Below are 6890 nucleotides of genomic sequence, written 5' to 3'. Positions count from 1 at the left end.
TTGTCAACTTTTTAAAACGTCTTTTTGCAAGGTTTGGAACACCGAAAGCTTTAATAAGTGATCGGGGAACTCATTTCTGTAATAATCAACTTGAAAAAGTTCTTAAAAGATATGGAGTAACTCATAAAATCTCCACCGCATATCATCCACAAACAAGTGGACAAGTTGAAAATACCAACCGAGCTTTAAAACGTATTCTAGAGAAAACCGTAGGATCAAATCCGAAGAAATGGTCCATTAAATTGGAGGATGCACTCTGGGCTTTTAGAACAGCCTACAAAACTCCAATTGGAACCACACCTTTTAAACTCGTCTACGGAAAAGCATGTCATCTTCCAGTAGAAATTTAACACAAAGCATTTTGGGCTTTGAAAACATGTAATCTTGATTTACATGAAGCTGGACGTCTACGATTAAGTCAACTAAACGAATTAGAAGAATTAAGACATGAAGCATACGAAAATTCGTTAATCTATAAAGAAAGAACGAAGAAATGGCATGATAAAAGAATCAGAAGTTCAAAAGAATTTAAAGAAGGTGACATAGTTCTTCTTTTCAATTCACGATTCAAGCTATTTCCTGGAAAATTGAAATCAAGATGGTCTGGACCATTCATAGTCAAAAGAGTTTTCCCATACGGAACGATAGAATTAATAAATTCAAATGGAATTGAATTTAAAGTTAATGGTCACAGAGTTAAACATTACATACATAGTCCGATGGAAGTTGACAATGAAGTTAATCATAATTTCACCACCCAAGAAAACCTTCAAAATGAAAACATAAATATGTTATCAACAACATATGAAAAATTAAAATTAGAATATAAGGAGGATTCAAATTTGAGTGATGAAGAAGAATTCTTATACAAACCTCCCATTCCAAGAAACGAAGAAAAATGTGAACAAGAAATTCAAATAGAAGTGAAAGAACCAAGGAAAGAACACACGAAAAAGGTGTACAAACCAACTCGACTTACTAAAGCAGGAGACCCGGGTGAATTTATCATTTCTTGCTTGCTTAATGATGGTGCTGTATATAATGGACTCGCAGATTTAGGAGCAAGTGCAAATATTATGCCTCTTTCCTTATACAAAAGATTAGGCATGGGTAAATTAAAACCAACCAAAATAGGTGTTCAATCATTTGACCAAACCATTAAACACCCGGTTGTAATAGCAAATAATTTACTTGTTAACGTGGGAAATTTGACCTTTGTTGCAAACTTCATAGTGATTAATATGGAGGAAAACCTTGATATTCCTGTAATTCTAGGTCGCCCATTTTTAGCAACCACCGAGGCATTCATTGATGTAAGAGAAGGTAGAATGACACTTAGGGATGGTGATACATCGATCACCTTTGTGAACCGAAAGTTTAGATCTCCACAAACCAAAACTGTTAGACCAATAAAAACGCATAAGTGTGGGGAAGATGAAGAAACACTTAATGATGATCCAATCACAAAGAATGCCGTTGATGATACGAAATTAGATGAACCCATTTTTAACAGTTCAACGAAGAAACTTTATAAACGGATTCACGATGCTAAGATTAAAGGAAACTTTAAGTTATATAACCGATTAATATCCAATTTATCGTCAAAAGAAAAGGCAATGTTAGTTAAATTTGTGAAAGTTACGGAGGAAATCAACAAATGGATTGAAGTAAAAGTCAAAGATATACAAGTTGTTGATGATTCAATTGAAAATAATGTTAATCACAATTTCAACTAAGTATAGGGAGGTTTATGTATTTCTGTTAGAGTTTGATTTTCCGTTTTCGTGTAGTTCTCGAAAATGAAACTCGAATGGTCTTTCCCTAGCAGACCCTAAAGAACTAGTCTTCTCCCCCCATTCTGAATTTTTATTTTTTTTAGGTTTTTACGAAATGAAGACTTCCTGTGAACTAAACCATGGTCTAATGCTACACGCTTTGATCACTAAACGTAATAATGACACACTTCCGAGTGAAATAGTATCAGTAATCAGAGAAAGATTGGACGGAGTAAGAAAAGAATCCAGATGCGAAGATAATAAGTTACAATTTGGTAAAGGAAAATCAAAATCCGCAGCGAAAAGAAGAGCACGACACCTAGAAATATGTCACAAATGCGGAAAATGGTCACATGGCGGTAAATGTTCAAATAATCAAACCTATTCAAACACCGAATTTGTTACTTTATGCAGAGACGGACCGTTCATATGTTTAGAAGAAAAAACACTGAATGCTCGAGGTTACGCCTATGTAGCTATGGAAAACCAATTAAACCGACTATCTTATGAATGGGATAGATCATATAACTAAGAATACTATCTCACAGGTAAGTCTGTACAGTTTTTTTTTTATTTTTAACCTTTTGATAATAAATGCTAATTTGTTTGCTATAAAGTATTAAATTGGTATTGAATAAAATTAGGTTTGGCGACCGAAATTATTGATATCATTCAAAAATTTATTACGTCACTGCGAAATTTAACGTTTATTCTTAAGGTATAAATATCTTTAATCAATCAACCCAAAATATTTCAAAAATTCGTCATGAGTTAAATTAGGTCATGGAACCGAAATTACTTTACCGAAAAGAGGGGCGCATATTTTTGATAATATTTGATTGATTAATATTGTAAACTTGTTAAAATTAAATCAATATATTTAAAATTTTAAATATTTGAAAAATTAATATTTTTAATATAAGTTTGTATGTATAAAAACAAAAATATAATTTAAGTTTGGTGTGAATTTTTAATTTTATGCATTTTAAATTTAAGTTTGGTGCGAATTTAAAAACAAAAAAAAAATTTACTTTATTTCGCTAAGTTAAAAATATGATTTTTAAAATTCGTCGTGAGTTGAAGACTAGGTCGTTGAACTGAAATTGCTTTACCCGAGGGAGGGACGAGAACTTTTATTATCATTATTTTTAATCTTATTAAATTAAAGTATGCCAAAAAAAATTAGAAAACCCAAAAATCTTTGCTTTTAAAACCGCGCTTTAAATAGACAAATTTTAAAATTTTATCGAGGGACGGACTAGGACATCGTTCCGAAACGACCTCGTCCTAAATAACAAGGGAAACAAAATTTTAAAATTAATTAATTAATTATTTTATAAGTTAATGTTTTTATAAAATAAAAAAAAAAAAAACTCCGCGACTCGCGGAGTTTGAAAGGGAAATCCACCGCGACTCGCGGAGGATGAAAAATCCAGAAAAAAATATATACTGATCGAACAAATCAGTATCCTCACTCCCCACACCACAAAACTGCAAAAAAACCCGATGAAAGAAAAGAAGAGATGGATCTACACGATGAATCAATTCCATCATTAAAAGGAAGTAAAGTCTTCCGAAAAAGAAACGCGCTTCTTGATTTAGGTCAGGAAGTTGTCGTCCAGACCAGCTGTAGGTTGACAAAAAAATCTAGAAAAGTCATCACTAAAATCAGCAGGAAATCCACGGACCTCAGCATAAAACAGGGTCGCCAAGAGGTCAGATTTATCCTAACCATGAGAAGGATTTATCTCGTAAAATGGGGGGCACCGTGCAAACTACGTGGATAAGACTAATGAATCAGATCTCCAGAAAGGATAATCTCATTAAAGATTAAAAATCAGCTTTTAAGACTGGTATTACTCAATCCTAGAGATTGACCTTAAAGATTGAGAATTACAAACTCATGGAATTCAATGATATCTAAACCCGAGCTTGAACGAGAAAAATATTTTGATCAAAATTACAAACCGATTTGTTTTCTGAAAACCCATTTTCAATGCGTTCATTACCATTGAACGTAAAATCCTAGGAATTCATCTGGAATTCATTAGGTCATCTGAACCAAATCGGGTGTCAACCGTAAGAACGGTGGTTGCATAGCATGGTCAAAGACAGGACCTTGTGCCAGACCGAAAAATCATAAGGGTGAGCTTTACTATTGCTCCTACCAAGGATAGTAATTGCGTCCGACATGTTATAGACCATAATTAAAAGCATGTCAGGGGACATTGCCTTAACAGTTGCTTGTTCAACGCTTTCCTTTACAACCGGACGGTAGTTTACCGAAAGGTAATATACGGGACAAGTAAACTGGACGTGTTGCTTTCCTAATACAAGGTTAGCAAGTGGGTGACACAAAACCATAAGTTTTGAGCTAAAATTTTCCAATATGAAACCCACCAAACCTACAAAAATAATTTGCAAACACCGGTAAAGGGTTATTCCGGAAAACTTATCTAGGGTAAAAGCTAGATTTAATTTTCAAAAGATCAAATGTTTTCATAAAGATCCAATTTCCTTAAAGGATCTAAATTTTTATAGTCATGTAGGACTGTAAACCATATCGTTACTACCATTGTTTATACCGCCGTATAGAAATCACTGATGTACAAAGTGTGAAGAATAAAGAAGTGATTCTAGTATTTCAAGACTATATTGCTTGAGGACAAGCAACGCTCAAGTGTGGGAATATTTGATAATGCTAAAAACGAACATATATTTCATAGCATTATTCCTCAAGAAAGACAAGCTTTTAGTTGCAATTGTTCTATTTACAAGTGATATTCGTTTAAATAATAAAAGGTGAAGACAAAAGACAGATTCGACGAATTGAAGACGCAAACGACCAAAAAGCTCAAAAGTACAAAATACAATCAAAGAGGTTCCAATTATTGATAAGAAACGTCTCGAAATTACAAGAGTACAAGATTCAAAACGCAAAGTACAAGACATTAAATTGTACACAAGGACGTTCAAAAATCCGGAACCGGGACCAGAGTCAACTCTCAACGCTCGACGCAACGGACTAAAAATTACAAGTTAACTATGTATATAAATATAATATAATATATAATTAATTCTTAAAATTAATATATATATTATAATATATTTATAAAACGTCGGCAAATTAAAAGACAAACCTTTGTGAGCTGGAATTACGAACTCCGCGAGTTGCGGAGTATGGAGGCCAAAAATGCCGCGACTCGCGGAGCAGCCAAATACGAAAATCCCTATAAAACCTAACGAATTCTGATCATTTTTATCATCCAATATATCAATCTCTCTATATCTATACGTAATATTTATATTTATATTTATATTTTAATTTTAATTTTAATTTTAAATCCTAATAATAAGGGTATGTTAGCGAATGTTGTAAGGGTGTAAGTCGAAATTCTGTCCGTGTAACGCTACGCTATTTTTAATCATTGTAAGTTATGTTTATATTATTTTCATTAATGTCTCGTAGCTAAGTTATTATTATGCTTATTTAATACCGAAGTAATCATGATATTGGGCTAATTACTAAAATTGGGTAATTGGGCTTTGTACCATAATTGGGGTTTGGATAAAAGAACGACACTTGTGAAAATTAGACTATGGGCTATTAATGGGTTTTATATTAACTAAACAATACCTTGTTAATTTAATATACAAACTTATAATTCGACGTATTTATATATAACCACATACGCTTGACTGGGTACGGTGGGCGGGATATTTATAAATACCAATAATTATTCATTTTACCGGACACGGAACTGGATTAATAGTTAATAGACTTGTTGAAACAGGGGTGAATTACATTCAAGGGTAATTGTTGTAATTGTTAACAAAGTAGTAAAACCTTGGTTTACACGCAGTCGATAACCTGGTGTATTCATTAAACAAAGTATTAAAACCTTGTTACAATTCGAATCCCCAATTAGTTGGAATATTTGACTTCGGGAATAAGAATAATTTGACGAAGGCTTTCGCTCTTTGTATTTATGACTGATGGACTATTATGGACAAATCCGTATGGACATATTAAATAATCCAGGACAAAGAACAATTAACCCATGGGCATAAAACTAAAATCAACACGTCAAACATCATGATTACGGAAGTTTAAATAAGCATAATTCTTTTATTTCATATTTAATTTCCTTTATTTTATATTTAATTGCACTTCTAATTATCGCACTTTTATTGTTATTGTATTTAATTGCACTTTTTAATTATCGCAAGTTTATTTTATCGCACTTTTATTATTCGCAATTTCATTATCGTTATTTACTTTACACTTTAAATTAAGTCTTTTATTTATTTAATATTTTACATTTGGTTTTAACTACGACTAAAGTTTTAAAATCGACAAACCGGTCATTAAACGGTAAAAACCCCCCTTTATAATAATAATATTACTTATATATATATTTGTATTTTTATAAAACAAAACTAATATAGCGTTAAGTCTTGTTTAAAAGATTCCCTGTGGACCGAACCGGACTTACTAAAAACTACACTACTGTACGATTAGGTACACTGCCTATAAGTGTTGTAGCAAGGTTTAAGTATATCCATTCAATAAATAAATAAATATCTTGTGTAAAATTGTATCGTATTTAATAGTATTTCCTAGTAAAATTTAAAGCTATTTTATATACACCTCGCATAACATCAGTTGTCGGGTTAGCGAGAGGTCACGGGTTCGAGTCCCTTCGTGGGCATTTATTTTTTTTAAGAAAGCTTCCTAAGGTAGTTTTCATTCTTCTTCTTCTTCTTCTTCTTCTTCTTATTATTATTATTATTATTATTATTATTATTATTATTATTATTATTATTATTATTATTATTATTATTATTATTATTATATTTATTATTATTATTATTATTATTATTATTATTATTATTATTATTATTAAGTATTAGTATTATTATTACTACTACTACTATTACAAAGTATTATAATTATTATTATTGAAAAAAGTATTAATTATCATTTATCATAATTATATTTACAATTAAGATTATTATTATTATTATTGTTATTACTAAATATTATTCTCATTACTAGTATTATTATCAAAATTGATATAAGTATAATTATTATTATTAGTATTGTTATTATTA

The sequence above is a fragment of the Rutidosis leptorrhynchoides genome, chromosome 8 (genome assembly GCF_046630445.1).
Source record: "Rutidosis leptorrhynchoides isolate AG116_Rl617_1_P2 chromosome 8, CSIRO_AGI_Rlap_v1, whole genome shotgun sequence".
Classification (NCBI taxonomy): Eukaryota; Viridiplantae; Streptophyta; class Magnoliopsida; order Asterales; family Asteraceae; genus Rutidosis; species Rutidosis leptorrhynchoides.
The sequence above is the reverse complement of the archived record's forward strand: the minus strand, read 5'-3'. Positions refer to the sequence as shown.